This window comes from Lygodium microphyllum, chromosome 17, assembly GCF_053477565.2.
Source record: "Lygodium microphyllum isolate KBCC chromosome 17, Lygodium_microphyllum_v1.1.10, whole genome shotgun sequence".
Classification (NCBI taxonomy): Eukaryota; Viridiplantae; Streptophyta; class Polypodiopsida; order Schizaeales; family Lygodiaceae; genus Lygodium; species Lygodium microphyllum.
In genome coordinates this window covers 73,011,453-73,033,056 of record NC_141151.1, presented here as the reverse complement: position 1 = coordinate 73,033,056, position 21,604 = coordinate 73,011,453, and positions in this window count along the sequence as shown.

Sequence of the window (21,604 nt, the reverse complement as noted above, 5' to 3'; positions counted from 1 at the left end):
ATAAAAATCCATCAAATAGGTAGTCACTAGGTTGCCTAGGGTATCAGGAATCATCTCTTGTAGGTGGCTTGAAGAGAAATGACCATGGCAGAGAGAAATGAGAAGAGATCTCCATGGCAGTTTTCAGCAAGGAGCTTCAAAAGAGAAAAGAGAAGCCATGCTCTAAAAAGTAACCACAGTTTAACACTTCTAAACCCAATTTAGGCTTCAGTTAGGTCCATGATCCTTCAAAATGGCCCCAAATTGACCACAAACCACCAAGATGACCATGAATCCACCATTATTTCTTCAGACATTCATCAAGACTATCAAATCTAGTCATGACTTACTGCATAGACCTTAACTAGTCATGGTTTTAAACAGAGTCAAATCCTATGACTAAATCTTGTCTTCCAATTACTCTGTGCCTAAACTATAACCAAATTCACCATGAAAATGACCTTCCCACTGGATCAAAGATGTGCTCTAATACCAATGTAAAGAAGTTAATTCCCACAGGAAGTCATTAAACTGAAAATACAAGAAATTGACTATTTAACCAAGAAATCATTGCCAAGGTGGCTAGGCATGAAATGATATTACCAATGTTGCCTAAGAATCAAATGATGAGAGGCTGCAGCATGGTATACACCCCAAGCTATGGTGGCCAAGAATATGCACCCTCTTAGTTGGTGGGAGGTTGAGACCTCAAACATGTAATGTTGTGAAATGGCAAAAAGATGCTAGACTAGTTACAACTTAGCCTTTTATACTTAACGCTAGTAGGCTAAATTTTGGCTAAGGCATTTAAGCACTTTTACTCTATTACAAGCTTTTATACTTAACCCTAGTAAGCTAAATATTGGCTAAGGCATTTAGGCACTTTTACTCTATTATATTAATAACCAATTAGTAATTTTTAAGAATTTATTGATTAATATCATCTTTATATGCAAGTTGTTGTTGTATCCTTTTTAAATTCACTAAACCTTCAACCCGTATTTTCAAAAATGATTTTGAGAAATTTACCATTCACCATACATTAAAGCTTGATTTTTCATGAATACTAAAGAGGTTTTTGGAGAGGTTTTGAGTTCACATATCTTTAAGCTAATGTTACAATCTATGACATTGTTCTTCTTTTTAAACATTTCTATTATGGATACTAAGGCTTCATAGATGTGTGCACAGTGAGCTTGAAGTATCTAATATGTAGCATTGTTGTTGTATTAATGCATCTAGATGATGTTCTATAATTTCATTTGTTGAATAATTTTTTTGAATGAATACTAGAGGTTATTACTTTTTATCAATATCACTTCATTGTAACTATTACTGATGTTACAATGATGTTTATATACTAAGGTTGAAGTATCTATTACATATTCTTATTATTATAATGCATCTAGTTATTCTCAAAAAAAATCATTAAGTCTTTACGCTTCTATTATACATTAAGATTCACATGCACCATATTGTAGTTGGATAAAATGAGAAAAATTTATTTAGTACATGAAGAATAATTGATATTGAAATAAAAAATATTGATAATGCATCATTGAGATGCCTTGGAGTAGATTAAAAATAGATTAGCCCCTAAAATTATCAAACCATAACTCCCTTAAGGAGCTTGTAGCTAAGATTGAAGATGTGTTAGTTTTTTGCGAGTCTCCTAAAAAGCCTAAGAGACTCCCTAACTATGTAGCCAAAAAGACATCAGGTTTGTACCTAAAATTTTTGCACCATGCCCACCCGATTTTACTTCTTCTAGATGTTTTTAACGGTAATTGTTCTCATCACTTAGCATATTTTAAAATATTTTTCATCAAATATAACTTTGTCACCAAAAACCACAGTCTTCAACTTAATATTGGCATTCAATCTTGTTACTTCCACCCATCTTTTATTATATATGCTCAATGCCCCACCCTCATAAGGTACCACTAATGATCCATGGTGCTCTAAGTTGTAAGGCCCCTATTATAAGGTGAAGCCATGTGTAACCACAGACACTGGGTGGGTCTTTACTTGTATGTCAAATGAGATCTATGTGATTGGATGGCAATAATGTGACATTTGTGGATCTGATATTTCGGTTAGATAGAGTAGTTATGCTAGTGGCAACTCAAGGTACAATGCATCAAGTTCGAGGGTGTGGGAGTTATCAAGAGCCCCTATTTTGGGGTCTAGGAGCCACAAAAGTAGGCCTTGGCTTGGGGATCTCAAGGGGGCCAATGGCCCCCCTAAATCGGGGTCTGGGGGGCAATGCCCCCAACTCGACAATAAAGGAAATATTTCCTAGAATATTCCCCGTCCGACTAGGGAAGGTTTATAATATAGTCAGATATGCCAACCAAACTATCTTTCCGGGCTATAAAATGAAGCCATCATTAATCTATCTTTCACCCAGTCAAAGTTCTTCCAGACCTACCCTAAGCTATTTGCCTATCATCTGTCTAGATCATGATCTAAGCTTCACAATGGAAGCGCACAGGTGGGCAGATCCATCTTTGTATCAATTCATTTGAAATTAAAGTAGCATATGTTCTTCTCTCTTTTTTTGTGTTCTCTAATCCTTGCTCAAATTTTGTATGTTGTGTTGTATAAATTTCTACACTTTTCACCTTCTTTCATATGGTTTATGCCACCAGTCCATGCCATAGTGCATGCAGGATGGTATCTTTGCTCTCAAGCACATTGGCACCATGGTGCCACTAGTCCATACCATAGTGTGCATGCAGGATGGTTTCTTTGCTCTCAAGCACATTGGAAGCATGGTGCCACCTCCATAAACTTTCTAATTCATTCCATGCCAAAGTGCATACATCAAAATGGTTTCCTTTACTCTTGAGCACATTGGGACCATGGCGTGGCATCCATAAACCTAAAAATTTGATCCTTTATGTTCAGCTTCTTAGTAAATACCTTTTAAAGGAGCATGTTTAGTTTGTTGGAGGGCATGAAGTTTCAAACCTTTCTCATCCTCTTGTACCCCTAGGACTTCTAGTGCCTTCCATTCAATGAAGCAATTTGACAAAGTTATCATTTTTCTTTTTTAGTGCATTATATATTATTCTTCTTTTTTTCAAAGTATGCCATGCCCTTGGCCACACATAGAGCCTTACCTTTAAGTTTTAGTAGTGCCAACCTCCTTGAGCTAGAACACCTTTTTAAATGTGACAACCTCCCTAGTCCACTTGGCTTCATAGTTGTTTCCTTCTACCAACTTTGGCCACCACCTCAATGAAGTCGCCTTTGCTAGAATCCTAGAGTTATATACATCTTGTCACTTCTCTTCTCTACTTTCTTTGCATTTCTTTGGGTCCTTCACAATTAGTGCTAGCCCATCCATATAAGCAAAGGGGAAGATCCAAATGTATTGTGCAAGTGAGGTCTCTCTTCCCATCTTGCTCACCTAAAACAATTTACAAGACTTAATTACCTTCTTCCAACTCTAGACTAGTGAGTTAGTTGTGGAAGAACCTGCTATTAGAAGAGCAAAACACGTATTAGAATAATGAAAGACACAAGATCGATGAAAGAGACAATGTGCAACATGTAATTGGGAATAAAAATCCACTATGACAAGAGTACAATGGTTGAGCACCAACTCACACTCTCCACAAGCTCCCTCTCTCCACACCAAAAACTTGAAAGTAACGTAGAGATAATGGTCTGTGGCCTCACTCCCTTCTTTTATAGGAAAAAATAAAGGAGTTGTCCTACCACAAAATAGATTGTCCAATTACCAAATAAAGAATAAATAGAGTGCCCATACATTAGGCTATGGGCACCCATGAGCCTATGACATGACCACTTTTAACACCCTCTCTTAGAGCACAAGTAAATAAGCAATGAATAAGAATACCTAGGATACACCATGGATACTCTAGCAGCATGCACTCTGCTAGATGCACCCCTGATGCACCTCAATAAGAAAGCACCCTACAAAAGAAGTCCAAATTCCATAAGCCCTCTTTGAAAGAAAAGTAGCTGAGCTTGCCACATGCAAGTCCTGTAGCCACACAAGCTCCATGGATAGCTCGCCATGACACCAAGATCCCTCCACTAGAGCATCAACCCCCTCATGCAACACCACACAAAAGCATCATGTCACTTGTCGCAGCATTAAGTGGGTGCTAGATGCACTAGCCCAAGGTTTGGATTGAAAGAAGATGTGAATTTGATGATACACATCAAATCCACCAGTATCAAAAGAGCATCACCATGCCCTCTCTCCGCCCTCACACTTGCCCCTTCTAGCTAGGAGCATATTAGGGGGTGTAGCATCACTAGAAGACCACTTCGTGGGTCACTGTGGTTGGCATGACCTTCGATGACTCAGTCTTAGAGTCTAAAGATGAAGTATCTAGCTTCTTGCCCTTCCCCTTGGATTTGGTAGCTTTCTTTGGACAACCCTTAGAGAGATAGCCCCACTTCCCACAAGAATAGCAATGACCACACTTCATCTTCGTCTTTAAAGATACTTCCAAGGCTCTATCAATATCATCACCATGTATCAAAACATTTCCTTGTTCCTAGAGCCGCAAAGACTCTACATCGAGCAAGAGAGACATGAGATCATCAAAATCAAGATCAAGAGTGGATACTCGGACCCTCAAAGCTTGAGTCACCATATCATACTCCAAAGGAAGCTTAGTAAGAATCAATGCAAATAATTGAGAGGAGGTAATAACTACCCCCAAGGTGAGCAATTGATCATGGATAATATTGAACCTCAATAGAAATGCCTACATGGAGTCACAATAATTAAACTTGATGTTATACAATTGACCTTGAAGGGGGATAGTCCTCATGGAAGATTGCCGCTCATAAAGCACATGTAGCTTATCCCAAATTTCAGTGGAGATCTCCAAGGTTTGAATGGTAGGAGAGACAATTGGGTGAAGCGAGTGTACTAAAGCACTAAAAGCTTTGGCATCCTTTCTATCCCATTCAGAAAGCTCCTCCTAAAAATCTTTCTCGTCCTTTTTGGTCCACTTGGAGGGGTTTGATGGATGCTCTGGCTTGGGCTTGAAACCTGCAAGAACTTGCCATATATCTTGGTACAAGGAAGTGACATGATGATATGAAAAATGAAAAAAGATACTCTCATAGATGGAGTGTGATTAGCCTACAAACACTTTATCTCAAACAAATCAAGCAAAAGGGAATCAAACCACCTCCAAAAGATCAACCTTGCCAAGTAAAAATGATTATGTAGTTAGACATCGAATACTACGATAGCACACAAACATCCTATTCAATGCATGATGGCATGAATGAGGACACATAGACAATAGATTGGACAAGCCATGTCACAACATGTCCAGATCAATGTGAAGTCAAAGCTGATTTGAGGCATGCAGTGCAACACTACAAAATGCAAGTAGTACTACAGATATGAGAGTCACAGTGCTCAAAGTTAGATTTGTCACTGCTCAAAGTTAGAGCTATCAGCAATGATGCAAGTCAATGAGAACAGTAGTGCACATACATCACTAATGCAGGATACTTGAAATGTTTGTTGTACTTGGCAATGGTCAACACAAAGAATGGGGCAAGATTTGCAAGCAGCACATCCAAGGCATTGTAAAGAGCTAAATTAGGGGCTTATAAAAGGTGAAAGAAACATATGTACATATACTATTTTTTTCACAATAATACAAATCTTTCCTTCACCTCTCAAGCTTCTTCCTGTCCTTTCATGGCCATTAGCCATCTCTCTCCTTCTTTTCAATTTTTCTCTCTCCATTTCCAATCTTTATCTCTCCTCATCTACACTTTCTCTCACCTCTACACTCTTCTTCTCTCTTTTCTACAGCCTTCTCTCTTCTCTTAGGTCTCTTCATAACAAGTGGTATTAGAGCCTTGGTCCTTGATCCATTTTCTCCTCCTTTCCTTCACATTCAGTCCCAATTTTCATCATAAAAATCTATTTTAGACATATACTGTAATATTCCCATGCTCCCCATAGGAAGACCCCCTTTTTAATTTCAAAAAAAAAAATTATCATCAGTTCAAATTTTTTTAACCCCCCTCTCTCTCCCCCACCAACAGCACGTCGGGGAGAGAGAGAGGGAGTGATGGTGATGGGGGGGCATGCAGTCCCCCAGGTTGGAGGGGTGACCATGCCACCCACCTTCTCCCCCTCCTATATAAGGGGAGGCCCCTCCCTCCCTCAGCTACACAGAGAACAAGTGCCCCCCCCTTCCATTGCGTTGTCACCTCCTTCCTCCAGCAGCAGCCCCCTGGCTCTATCAGTTGACTCTTCCCCCCCCCTCCTGGCTCATGCGGCAGCTGCACCCCCCTTGGACATTCCCGTTGAGTTCTTCCCCCCCCCCCCCCCGCCTCCAACCTGTTCTGTGACTGCGGCCCCTAGGGCCTACAATTCAAGCCACCCGCCCCCCCCCCCCCCCCTCGATTTCCAGCCAGTTGTGGGCCGTGAAAAGGTAGAAGAGATAGAAGAGGAAGAGGAGTGGGAGAGAAGAAGTGAAGGGAGAGAGAGAGAGAGGGAAGAAGAAGAAGAGGAGGAGGAGGAGGAGGTAGGAGGAAGTGAGAGAGAAGAAGAGAAGAAGAAGAGGAAGAAGGAGAGAAGAGAGAAGAGAGAAGAGAGAAGAGAGAAGGAGAATAAGAGGGAAGAGAGAGAAGAGGGAGAGAAGAGAGAGAAGAGAGAAGGAGAAGAAGAAGAGAGAGAAGAGAGAAGAGAGAAGGAGAAGAAGAAGGGGTAAGAAGAGAGATAAGAGATAAGGATAAGAAGAAGGAGAAGAAGAGGGAAGAGAGAGAAGAAGGGAAAGAGAGAGAGAGAAGGGAGAAGGAGAAGAAGAAGAGAAAAAGAAGAGAGAGAATGAGAAGAGAGGTAGAAGAGGAGAGGGAGAGAAGAAGAGAAGAGGTAGAAGAAGAAGAAGAGAGGGAAGGAGAGGAAGAGGAGAGAGAGAGAAGAAGAGAAGGAGAGGGAGAAGAAGAGAAGGAGAGGGGTGTCCCTCTTCCACTCTAGCACCTTGTACGCAACGGAGGAAGAGAGAGACAAGCCAAAGATGAAGGGTCATGTTTACTAAAGTGTGTAACGGACTCGAAGGCTCGCTCTGTAAAAGCTCCGCATATCTACAAATGATAGAACGTGATAGGAGCCAAGGCCTTGGAGTAAGTTTTTATGGCCTTTGATGAAATATAGCAATGGGAGGTCACCTTTCTTGAAGGATCATTGCTTAACATGTAGGTATCAAACTAGGTCTTTGTTTGTCTATTTTAGCAAGGATGATATTCAAGTTACATTGCATAAATTGGGAATGGAAAGATAAGGGTGGACTAGGGGTTGCAATGACAGAAAAGGAAGGTATCACAATTGCATTAGGAAGATATAAGGTAATATTAATTTATATTTCATTGAGAGTTAAATAGGCCTTTGATTAGCATACACTGCGTATGAATATTTACTGCATTCATGGCTTAGGCGGAAGGAAAGTAAAAGATAAAGAGTAAAAAATCCTGCAAAGTATCACACTCAAAGATAGAAGGTTAGAAGTTGTTGCATTTACTTAAAGTTGATGTCCAACTGATGACCAACAAGGAGGGTTTATTGCCATACCTTGAAAACCTAAGAACCCAACTCCAAGGACTTAGTCATTTCTTTTCCAACAATGGGTTATCCATCAAAGGCTCTATGGTTGTGAAACTCAATAAACTAGACAAGTTGTCAAGTAAGTTGCAACCGTTGAGGGCCACGCAAGACAAAAGGGGCCTTAGGTTGACTCCAAGATACAATCCATTAGACCTATGGATTTAGGGCAGTTGTGAATTGCCAAGAAAGAAAATTGACCTACCAAGTTTAGGACGGCGGGATTGTTGACTATTGTATAGGGAAACCTAAGGTAGTGATAATTTGGGGTCAACGGGGTATAAGCCCTAACCCAAGGGGGAGAGCAAACTTTAGGGTAGTTGATTCATGCTAAACGTGTTGCTTGGAACTATTGAAATGGTTTTAATGAAGGTTGATCTTGTTAAAGATGGATTGTTAACCCAAGTTATGCATGGTTGTTTGAAAACGTTGTAAAAGTGTTTTGATACATCCAAGTTAAATTATGGTTGTGCATGCAATGGGATTGCGATGCCTTGAGCAAGTGGTTGTGCATTCCACTGTTTATTAATGTGGTTTTGGATGTTAATCCAAGTGGGGTGTGATTCATGATTGCATGGCCGGGTCTGAGATGACTGATTGCCATGGAAACAAAAGGGTTGTTTTTCCTAGTGACTGTTTTTTAAGCTGAGTGCTTCAGCTGTGGTTGATTTCCTAAAGGAATAATTAAGAAAGGATGGCGTTAGCTACCCCCCACAAACCGCCAAACCCTAACCAAGGGGGTTATGAATCCGCACCAGGAATGTGGACCGAATCCACCGCGAGAGGTCTCTTTGTGAAAATTACTTGGCGTCAGAGGACGCTTGGGTGCTAGTGGGGGCTCTGGTCATAAATGCCAATGCGTCTGGGCCCTACACAAGTGTTCTACGTGACTCGAGATGGGATCTCGAGGCCTTGATACTAGTTACAAGGCGAAATCTTAGTAGGATAAACCTTCGGGTTTTATTACCGGAAGACAAAAGGATTTTTCTGTGGAGGCAAAAAGGAACACTTAATTCTCCTATATGGGCAAGAGATAAGTTAAGGAAGTGTTTGATCTTTGTTTATCTTGTTTTTGTGTCAGTGCCCTGAATTACGTAAAGGAACCTGTGATTAACGAATTAATTAAGAAAGCTACTTTTATGTGTCAAATATAATGTGGTGAGGGCTGAAAAGATAAACGGGTTGCCTCTTACCCATCCAACCTCCAATCCTCACTAAGAGAACTAAAGAGGGGCACCACCTAGCCAAAGGGAGGATGGGCTAGGACATCCCTTTTCTCAAAGAGAATCAAAAGAACCAAGACACAAATTTACAAGAAAGAATATATGTACTAGACACCCTATTAGAATATGAGAGAGAGAAGAGGAGAAGAGGTAGAGGAAGCTTTCCATTATGTATTCATGGAATGAGAAGATGAGAAGAGAGGGAGACAAGAGGAGAAGAGGTAGAGGAAGCTTGCCATTATGCTAAATAATAAAAGAACTTACTCATAGCTTACCTCAAAGAGATGGACTAGCATGAGGATATTCTAGAGTGCTCTCATGTGCTTGTCATTGTCCCTCCTTTTTCTCCATTCTCCATGGGCTCTTTATATAGCTTCCATGAGGGATTAGATTAAGCTAATCTTCTTAATTAACATAATCCTAGATTATGTATGGTATCTTTGAAAATATGGAGAATAGTGGATGGGACAAGTCTCCACCTTGGTCATCATGCAAGAAGCCAAGGGTGGTGGTAGAAAAAATAGAGAAAGGGAGCTAGATTACAAGAGGTGGGTGCCCAAAGCACATTATTATAATATATTTACAAGAAGGATAGAATGGAAAGTTGGTGTGGTGAAAGAGAGAAGCAAATTGCATGTAACTAGCAGTTTGCGCCTTCGTAACTTCAAATCTGTGAAGAATTTGAAAAAAGTTTCTTCTACAACTTTGTAGACCCGGTCGAAATCGATCGGGCAACATGAGAATTTTCTTGAAATTCGCTTTTTCTTGGGACTTATTGAGATTATAAAAAATGGCTTCCAAAAGCTGCTTTGACTTTAGTCCCCCATATATATATAAATACATATAAGCATGTGACTGAAGGGGTCCATGCTTGTAAGCTTTTGTGTAAGATCCAAATGACACCATGATGTGGATATTGACTTGTATGATAGGGTGAGGTATCCTCTAATGATGGTGATAGATTCCAAATCTTAGTGATGCAAGCGGAGCCCATGTGTAGTTGGAGGCTAGTCCTTTGAAAAATCTATGCACTCACTCAACTCCTAGGTGTAATCCATTTTCATCTTCACTAAGATAACCATCTCTTTTATCCTTTACATTGGCATTCCTCCTAAGAACTTGTTCCCCCCATTTGCTAGAGTTATCATAATCGAGAAGCAATGTAGCATACCTAGTGCTTGAAGAGTAAACCCAAAGTGATATGGTCAAGCTCTTGATAGGTGTTTTGGCCAAATTTTGTGGTAGTAATCCGGGTTGTAAAAAAACTAGATCAGTGGTAGGTAATTAGATAACTAAAACAACACCCGAGGAAAGCACAGTGGATGTGACCAATGGGTCTATCCTACGGAAGGGTGGTTTCGATTAGTCGAGAGCTTTCCTCAAAGGGAAGTGTTAACGAGGAATGTTAGGAAGACCCGATAAGTTCTGTTGCGGGGAAGACTCGAGAGACCCTAGTTGGCAAAACCCGTGTCATTCCTTGGGAGTGCCGGGCGGCGTCTTCTAGATACATCTCTCGATGGACTACTAAGACGTGTCCCGCAATTTGAGGATCAAGCACGTTACATGTACTGCAGGTACAAGACATGGATTGTGACTAGTAGTAACTTGAAAGACATCTACAATTGGAAGAAGTCAAGTCTGGAGATCTTCGAAGCAAGGAGGGATAGATATGATAATGGATGGCCAAAATAGTAGGTCATGGATCAATTTTTATCCATTTTGATTGGCATTTTGGAGAAAGAAGGCTAACTGAGGTTAGCAGAGGTGTAAGTTTTCACTACTTTTAAAAATTTAAGGATTCTCTTTCCCTTCTCTCAAGCTTTCAAATAGTTTTCATGGAGGCAACCAGCAAATATCTCTTTCTTTCTTCCAAATCCTAGACTTTTAAGGTGAGTGAACTCTTCAGTAAGCTTCTCCACTCCATTTTTGAGAGTTTCATTACCATTGTCCTAGAGTTTCAGTAAACATTATGACAGTATTAGTAAGGCAAGAGGTTATTTAATGGCCTTGAGGCTAAGCTTAATCAATAGTATTATTCTGGATCTTCAAATTCATTAGACAAAATGAAATGGAGTGCACATCTGTTAACCCTTGGAAGACCAAGACAGAAATCTTTGAAAAATCGAAAGTGGAAGACAATCCTAAGGCAAGAGAGGACAAAGGTGCCTCAAAAAAATCTGAAGACACTAAGCACAATAAAAATTATAAATGTATGGAGAAGTGCACAAGAATAAGCATGCCTCAAAATTTTAGCAAGAAGAGACCCAGGCACATTATAATTCATTTTGTAAAAGAGCACGGGCTCTCTCCTATGAGTTGTAAAGAATGAGAGGCATTGCTAAGGCCAATCCTAATAGGAAGGAGGAGGAAAAAAGAGTGGGGGAAACCAAAAAGGGGATGGTTGCCCAAGGAGAAGATAGGGGATACATAAAAGTCAAAAATTGAATGGAGAAGCTCATTTAGTGTGTGGCCAAACTTGTTCTCCTCTTGCTTCTTGCTCTTGCTTCCTTCTTGTGTATGAGAGAGGAAGAGGGGGTGTGAGAGAGAAAGTGTGATAGACCGTGGAGAAGCTCTTCTTCTCCTCTCTTCATCTTCATATTTTTCTCTTCTCCTTTCTTGTATGCATGGCTATGGAGGTTGAATCTTGGAGCTTGGAGATGGAGCTTATTTGAGAGCGCATCTTGGATCATGGAGCTAACAGGTTACAGATTCAGGAAGGATGAAACTTGATCAGATTCAAAGGTAAGTTCACTATATTTATGTATGGAAGAGTGTGCATGGCTATGTGAGAGGTAGCCATAGCTCTTGGCTTGAAATGCTTGAAGATATAAGTAATTTTTGGGCCTTGGTGGTTTACTCACAAGAGCGATGACATTTTGATTCCATTTTGCCAGAACAAACGAATTCAAGCTTGAGTGCTTGCGAGCTCCAAATTGGGTGATGAAGTAGGAGTTTGTCTCCAAAATAGCACTTGGTTTAAGATAGGAAATGAGGGAGTTAGAGGCCATTTGATCTCTCTTATAGATTAGTTTAGGTGTAGAAAAAATTCTTTTCATTGGTTAGAGTAAGAGAAGTGAATTTTGATCAGACTTTTGAGACATTAATGTATGGAAAATAAGGAGAAAAGAAGGAAAAGATAAGTCTCTATATAACTAGGAAACAAAGGAACAGAAAAAGAAAGGAAAAATATTTTTAATTCCTAGGAAAGAATAGGGATAGAGAAGAAAAAAAAAAGAGAGGAACAAAAGGTGAAAAGGGGGAAGAGAGAGCTCATTTGCACACTAAAAGATTGAGAGAGAGAGCTATTGAGAGAGATAACGAGGTACAAGAAGTCAAGAGGCAACAATAGCAATAATCCTTGGCATTGTAACATTCAAGTACTCCATGTATGCCATGATTATTCACTAATGTGCATTGTATCAGGTTAGACCCCTAGGTATAGTAGCAAGTATTGCATCCCCTTGATTCAATCTTGTGTCATTCGGCATTTTTTCATGTACCGCTCAAACAATGACCACAGCCCTCGAATGGCCGAATCCCCCTCAAGCTCAAATATCTGAGTCACTTAAGTCCACTCAAATTTCTGACTAGGACAAGAGTCCACTCAGACTTGGACCATTTTTGGGCCTCCGAAGGCCCACCCTTGGGCCTTAGACGGCCAACTCAAATACTCAGATGGTCACCCTCGTCTGAGTCCAATCCCAACTACTCAGACTATCATTTTCCTTAAGAGATCACTCAAACAGCCAAGTTTGGGACTTAGATGGTCGAGTCTAGGACTTGGAGAGTTTTCTAAAACATCAATTTTGACCATTTTTTATCATTCCAAGGCTATTACGGCCTACAGCTAACTTTCTAGCAACCTAGGTTTGAATCTAGACTAGCAAATGAGACCATATAGTTGTTTATACTCAAAACTTTGATCTAATAGTCCAAGACAAACTAAAATAGCTAACCATTGATCAATTACCCCTGTTAGAGACCTAAGTTGACTATCTAGGAGTACTCTTGAACACCCACTAGACCACCTATCAAGACCCATGAAGGACCCAAAATCAACTTGCTAGGAGTAATCACAATCCATACAAAAAAGTTGCAACAACATGAAACTAATTGGATGTGATTGACTTCATCGAAGGTTACACTGCATTGTAGACACAAGCACATGTGAAATTTGGAAATCTTGATTTAATACAATTTGCATCGAGTCACGTTGCTCAAGTGTATGAGTGTGTGTACATTTGCAAACTGGTTGGATTAACAAGAAACATGCTAAAGGGGATTAAGCTAAAACAAACTCACCACTAGGAGTGCTTAGACGAATGACCCAAGACACCAAAAACAAAGATCTAGGGAAGACAGAACCATCAAACTGTTAAGGGAAGGAAGGACTATCGAGGATTAGAGACATATATTTAGCCATCCTAGTCGACCTCATAGAAATACTAGTAGGTCAGGAGACAACTACCATGGCAGGTACTAGCTCGAACGAGAATGAGCTCAACCTTGACCTTGACCTTAATGTGGCAGGATACCCAGACAACATCCGATGACTTATCACATAGTATGACTAGCAGACAAGGATAGCGCATCATCATGGAAGACCTGGAACCAATATCATAGCCGACCTTGAGGAGGAGAGGAGGCTAGGACGAATCGCATTGTAGCACATAGCAAGCTATAGCCAGGAGCAAAGGACTCATAGGTTGTGCCAATAGAGAGAGCTCAATGAGGTTTACAAAATCCTAGCCACCTCGGGGAGAAACAAAACGGGAGGCAATGCCGATAGGAGAGAGTCTTAGAAGCCAACCTTACAGTGAGCGAGCTACTCACAAAATGATTGCTAAACAATACCAACACTGAGCAAAGTGGGGCAGTCTTGGTAACATCATTGCTAGCTAGGTAATTGGGAGTCACCCAAATTCTAGGAGCCAAACAAAGATACCCATAATGGCCAAGAAACTTGATAAATATTAACCAGATAATGACCCCTACAACTTCGTTGAGCAATTTGAGAAAGTGTGTAAGTCTAACAACCTCATGGACCTCACTCAACAAACATAAGCATTTGGTCTTTGCTTGGGAGACAATGGACAGACTTGATTTACCAATCTAGATAATGCCAAATGCAATAACTTCACCTATCTAAAGGATCTCTTCATAAAGAGATTCTCAGAGGCAAGATACTTTGATAACCTCATTGTTAGGCTTATGAATGTCAGGCAAAAAGACAAAGAGGACATATGAGACTATGTCACACATGTGAGGAGTCTCTACAAGAGGATATTTGCAAGCTGAGTGACCAAATGAGAGAGCGTTCTCCACCATATTCATTAACAAGATTCGCAACAAAGAACTCTATAAGGCCTTATCCAGCAACTTGAACCTCCAAAGGGATGTGCTCGCAAGAGTCTTTGAGGAGGCCATACATGTGGATGACTTGCTTAACGAGAGAAGCTTTAGGCTACGTAGCAAGGGGCAACACATTAAGAAGTATCGAGAGAACCACAGCATTTAGCAAACGAGTAGTCCCCCAATGAGCAAGATAAAGGAAAGAGTGTCGACCAAACCCAACCAATAGGCTGAGCTCATGTCTGAACTAACCAAATTGTAGGAGTCAACATGAAGGCCAATAGGACCTCACATGCAATGCATTATGGAGGGAACCACCTGCGATCTAAATATCCCGATCCTAAATCTCTGCATTGTGCCAAACTGCAAAATATTCAAGCATGATGCTATGCATTGCCGATTGCCAAAACGGTTGCCATACCATCAACCCTATACTTTGTCATGCTATCCAAGATTTTGTTAGAAAGATGAGAGAGAAATAGAGATAACAGAGAGGAGACCACTCGCAATGTTCTTCTTCTTCATTATTCATCACACTTACTCTAACTGAGTAACACAAAGTACAATGTACTACAACCTATGTCAAGTAGTGTAAAGAAACTTAGTCTAATTGTACCAACTAAGTTTGACCGCCTTTATTACACACACATATCATCCAGCCAATCTACTACTGGATAGAGTCGGCAAGTAGTAGCTAGACTGAGCTTGCATATATCAACACTCCCCCTCAAGCTCAAGTCACTTCCTCTATCCCAAGTAGCAATCTAAAATGAGTGAACTTATCTCTACCAAGGGATTTGGTAAAGATATCTGCCACTTGGTCTTTGGTCTTCACATATATGAGGTCTATCCTGTCTCTAAGCACCATTTTCTTGATATGAAATGGTAATGTATATTTATGTGCTTTGACCTAGCATAATAAAATGGATTGCTTTCCAGAAGCACACTACTCATGTTATCACAATATAGCTTGAATGATTTATCCACATGAATCCCCAAATCATCCACCAACTTAACCAACCAAGGAGCCTTACACACTACCAATGTTGCACCCCTATATTCTACTTATCTTCTTGAGAGAGCCATAGTAGGTTGTTTTTTACCACACCAATTGACCATGCTGCTTCCAAGACCAAATGCATATCCACTGGTTGATCTCATGTCATACATACAACCAACCCAATCTACATCCTGTAAGCTCAACAAGCTTATCGTGCTCATAGAACAACCCATAAGGCAATGTACCCTTCACATATCTTAAAATCCTCCTCATAGCATCTAGGTGAGGTTTCCTTGTTGTTGCATAAACTAGCATATCAAATCAACTGCATAACTCGTCTGGTCTAGTGATGGTGAGATAGATCAGACTACCAACCACCCATCTATCTATACATAGTCATGTTCTCTATCACATTTCCTATCTCAAGGGCCAGCTTTACATTTTTCTCCAATAGTGTGTCCATGGGTTTGCATTCTAGCATGCCATACTTCTCCAACATATTCTATGCATACTATTTTTGTATCATCCATATCCCATGAGGTGTGCACATAGCTTCAATGCCTAAGAAAATTTTCAGCTCTCCCAAGTACGTAATCTGAAATTATTTCTGCAACATAGCTTTTATGTCATCAATTCCATGTATGTCATTACTTGTGATCACCAAATCATCTACATAGAGCACCGAAATCACATATCCTATCTCTGTTTTCTTAGTAAATAGGCTATGATCAGCTTTTCCTAGTTGAAATCCAAGTGTCTACAAGTAGGAAGTAATCCTAGCATTCTAGGCTCATGGGACTTTCTTTAAGCCATACAATTCTTGTTTCAATTTGCATACATACAATAGATATTCGGGATGTACTTAGCCCTCTGACTGATCCATATAAACCTCTTCTTCCAAAACACCATTTAAGAAAGCATTTTTAACATCCATCTAATAAAGATTTCAGCCTTTGGATGCAATCAATGCTATAACACTCCATACAGTTGCCATCTTATCAACTGGACTAAAAGTTTCCTCATAATTCATCCCATACTGCTGATCATATCCTTTCACTAACAATCTGGCTTTGTACCTTTCTAGTGAGCCATCAGACCTACATTTTACTTTATATACCCACTTGCATCCAATACCCACTTTGCCCTTAGGCAACTCAACCAAATCCCATGTTTTATTTTTCAGCAAAGCCTCATATTCATCATCCATATCCTTGCACCAATTTTCATCCTTGAGTGCTTCTGCAAAAGATGTAGGCTCTTTGTATTTTAGCACTTCTGTCATGTATGCATAACGTCTCACTGAGTATCCACTGTAGGTAAGCCTATCCATAGGCTTCCTTTCTCTCCATGATCTCTGCAATGGAGGTGAACTAGATTCCACTCTCTCATGAGGCAATACATATCTCTGCTGAACTCGGGGTGTAACCACTACAAGTATGCCAAAATTGCTATCAAGACTCTCACTAGAGTCATATCCTAAAGTCAACGGACATGTAACAACATCAAAAACCTTCTCTTTTCCTGTATCTCTCTCCCTCACTGATGTATCCATCTCAATGGATGGAGACCCATGGTTGCATAGCTTGCTTGTCCAAGGACTTACACTACCAAATGCATCCTGAATGGATCCACTAATAGAAGAAGTGCCTTGCTATCTATTATCAGTATGTGTGCCCTATTACATATCATCATATATTGTAGCCTTTTTAGCACCATACCAAGATGCTAACTCATCAAATACAACGTCACGGCTAAGCAATATCTCTCGTGTAATCAGAACAATACACTTATATGCCTTTCTTTCCTATGAGTATCCAATGAAAAAACACCTCACTGCTTTAGGGTCTAGTTTCTTCCATTTGTCACATCGGGAACATGAACATAGGCAATGCTACCAAATACTTTCAAATGTCGTATGTTAGGCTTGTAGCCATAAAACTACTAATAAGGTGTCTTTTCACATGTATTCGTATAGTAGATGTTCTATTCACAATATAGATAGCCATAAGTGCTACTTCAGCCCAATAAGACAAAGGCATATCCTTCTCATTTAATATGGCCTTGGTGGTGGCTACCTCCCTAATCACCCTATTCTTTCTTTTAGAAACTCCGTTTTTCTCTTGTGGAGTATAGTCACAAATCAATTGCCTCCTAATCCCATGCTTTGCTAAGTATCTCTTAAACTCCTTTGGGACATACTCTCCACCACCATCAGATCGTAAGCATGAGATATAATAGTTAAGCTCTTTTTTAGCATGAGTTTTAAAATCCATAAAGCTGTCCAAGACCTCATCTTTATGCTTTAAAATGTATATCCATGTGTACCTACTATAGTCATCCACAAATGCCAAATAGTATCAAGACCCACCAAGTGATGCATTATGTGCAAGAGCCCAAACATCTGAGTACACAAGTTGTAAAGGCTTGCTGCTATTCCATGTATTCCTGGCAAATGGAAACCTAGTTTGTTTTCCAAACTGACATGTTAAGCATACATATCCCAAATCAGCATACTTAAACCTTTGGATCCCCATGTAATAAGGTCACTATGCTACATATTTTTTAGTTTTTGGACATTTATATATCCAATCCATTTTTCCATATATCAATGTCCTAGATACTTGCCTCATCATGAGCAAACATAGCAACATTCAACTCAGGTATATTTGCATCCATAGTGTAAACATCTTGCCATGTCTCTAGACTTTAGCAACCAATCTATATCCTCTACCATACTCCTCTATGAAGCAACCATCTCTATTAAATCATACCTACAAGCTCTACTCAACCATCTAACCTATAAATAACATATTCTTGGTAATCAACAGTACATGCAATACATCATGCACGTGCTTTTTCCTGCCACCATGCATAACCAAAGGAACAATCCATGTATGTGTTATGTCATGTTGAGAATCATCTCCAGTACATACATAGCCAATAGCATTTGATTTCAACTCAGCAAACCACTTGCCATGTGATGTTATGTGGTTTGGGGCACCAGAATCTATATATCAGACATCATCAAACTTTCCTTACTGCTCGCCCTTATTGCATACATGAGTCATAGCAAAGAGTTTCTCACACCAGTCTTAGGCTCTACATGACTAGAAGATGCATAATGACCTTGTTGTCTACCCTTCTAATCAGCATGCTTCTTCTAACACTCTTTTGCAATGTGAACATGCTTTCCACAATAATGGCAATCTTTATTATTGTTTGCATTTTCATGACTAGACTGAACATGCCAGGATCCTCTACCCCTAGATCGAGATCTCCCCCTCACACAGGAGTATCCACCACCTCTACCACCAAATCTATGCTAACCTTTTCCATGCTAAGATGCATGGTGCTAAGTTCCTCTACCACCATGACTAGAACCTCTACCACAATAACCACGGCCTCTCTTATTACAATAAAAAGCTACATCTTTGCTTTTAGAGCTACTTGAGCTCATAGCCAAACCCAATTTCACTTCTTCATAGATAAGCAAGGATACAAGTTCATTAAAGTCAAGCATTTCAATCTTGACTTAAATTGACGTATCAAAGGAATTATATTTTGTCCCTAGACCATTCAAGGTCACAGCCACCAAATCCTCCTCATCTACCTCAATCCCAATAGATGCTAGCTAATCCGCAATAGTCTTTATCTCAGTCACATATTCTTGAATGGACTGACCTTTCCTATCCATTGTGTTAACTTTTGCTTCAACTGCATTTTTTTGGCACTAGTGGTAGTACCACAGTATCTCATGATAATATCCTATGCATCCTTCGATGGGCTGCAATTCATTATTTGCATAACCATAGCATGAGAAATACATAGGACAGCCAATGTAGTACCCTACAAGCTCTCTCAATCCATGCTCGATGTGCCCTAAGCTAATCATAAGTTTCATTCCTATAGGGGAGTTTAGGCTCAGCCTCCGCACTTGTGACCAAGTCCCAATAGCCCTTACCAATGAGAAAGTTCTCCATCCTGAACTTCTAGATAGCATGGTTGTTGTCTAATTTGTCACCCACTATTTGAGTTATATTATCAGTTCTTTCAGCATTTGCCATCTCTACAACTCTATGTATTCAATGTAGTATACAACCTATAAGTGCCTCACTCTTTGCAGTTCAGGATCAGACTCCCTGTGCAGTCTTAGGATAGTTTTCTGCAATTTGAGAAAGAGTTCTCATGCAGTTTCATGACAGTTTTCCTACTATTTTAGAAATAGACTACGAATAACTTGCAGTGAACAACACCATCAAATGATCATAGACCAAGCTCAAATCAGCTCAAAATATTGTACGATAGTGGTAAAACATCTAGACATGTAGACTTCATCTCCTACATATCTGGTATGCAACCAAGCTATGTAACAATAGATAGACAAGCAGTCCGTAATGACCAACAGTCAATTCCTTGTGCAAACTGAGGTATTCTCAGCCCAAGACATCCTTAAGACATCATAGACATCTCCCATTACAATAGGGATTCAATACATGATCAAAAAAGCATCAATGCTTGCACCGTATGCAAGTACAATGCCAAATATTCTTCCTAGAGGCTATTTACAGCCAATTCACTATTATAACTAGCAATATTTGAGTCTAGATTAGAGAATTTAATGCTCATTTATATCCACAAAACATCTTACATTCATGAACCAACATCCAAGCATACGCGTACCAAAAAGATGTCAGTATGCTCCAAAACTTCAAGTGTAAGCTCTCATATATTCAATGATAGATTTTAGCCTATGATTTCAAATCTATCAAGCATTCCAAAATTGAATTCTCAACCACTTTTTAATCATGTCAAATGCACAAAGTCTATGGCATATACATTACCAAACATATCATGTACTTCTTTGTGTCCAACACAAGCATTTCAAGTTTGAATACTTTCCACAATTCCAAGCAGATACAAGGACAGTTTCAATCTATTTACAATGGTTTTGATGTTCAAATGGGGGCTTCTTTTACTATGATTAGTGCTACCAATAATGCTTTCTTTGATTAGCTCTTTACTAAGCTACATAACCTTCATCATATCAACCCTTCAAGCTATCCAATTACCCATTCTAGAGTAGGCTGCCCACGTTTTTGGGTTTGCTACTATTCTTCCACTGAATGCTCATGCAACAAAGCTCATTCAAGTGGCAAAAAACCCACTTGAAAAGCCTCAACAAGTTGTAGGTACCTTAGGCACAAGATACATACCAATGAACAAAGCTATGGCTGCCATTGTTATAGGACATGTTTGTAAAAATTACACGACACAACGAACAAAATCTTAGAAAGAGATAGAGATAGAGAGTACACAACAGATAAGAGGAGAATTAGAAATTTCTTTAGCTCCAAACAATTGATACAAAGATGGCTCTGTCCACCTGTGTGCTTCCATAGTGAAGCTTAGATGGAGATCTAGATAGAAGATAGGTGAAGAGCTTAAGGCTAGCTAGGGTGAAGGATGGATGATCAATGGCTGTGAAGGTGTTTAGCTTTTATAGCCCGTGAAGGCAGTTAGGTTGGCATGACCGACCTACCATATGAGCCTCCACTAGTCGGCTAGATAATATTCCAGGGAATATTCCCTTTACTGTTGAGCTGGGGCGTTGCCCCCAGACCCTTGCCAGGGGGGCTACTGGCCCCCCTAGGACCCCCCCCCCCCGCTTCCACGGCCCCCGAACCCCAAAATAGGGGGCCCTTTTAACTCCCTTAGCCCACAACTCGATGCAATGTGCCTCGAGTTGCTACCAGCTTAACTACTCAGTCCAACCCAAAGATTAGACCCACGATGGTCACCTTTTTGCCATCTAGTCACATAGACCTCATCTGATTTACAAGTTAGGACTTGACCAATGTTCAAGCTCACATTTGGCTTCTCCTCATAATGGGGGCCTTACAACTTTGAGCACCATGGATCATTGGTGGCACCTTATGAGGGTGGGGCATTGAGCATATCTAACAATTTCAGGATAGCTCTCTTTTCTACTGTAGACCACTTTAAATATCTTCATTCCAACTCCTGACTTTAGACTCCAGCACTCACAACGCCAATGCCAAGCTCCCAGGCTTCTCAACCTTCACAGACTCATGGGGGTTCATCACTCTGATACCATGTTAGAAAGATGAGAGAGAGAGAGAGGGGCAATAGAGAGCAAACTGCTCTCAATGTTCTTCTTCTTCATTATGGTGGTTGTCATCATTATGGATCTGTATAATGTGCTGTAGGTTGTGCCATGTGGCAGGTGAGACACCAAAGGGGCACTGGATGTGTTGGATTCCTGCAATCCAGATGGGCTCTCCACTGACATCGCCAAGCAATGGTCAGATGGCAAGCACACCACGGCCCTCATAGACATGCTCAGAAATAGGGCCTTAGACCAAAGGATGCGCAAGAAGGGCATGTTGGCACAGGTTTGGATGACAACAAGAT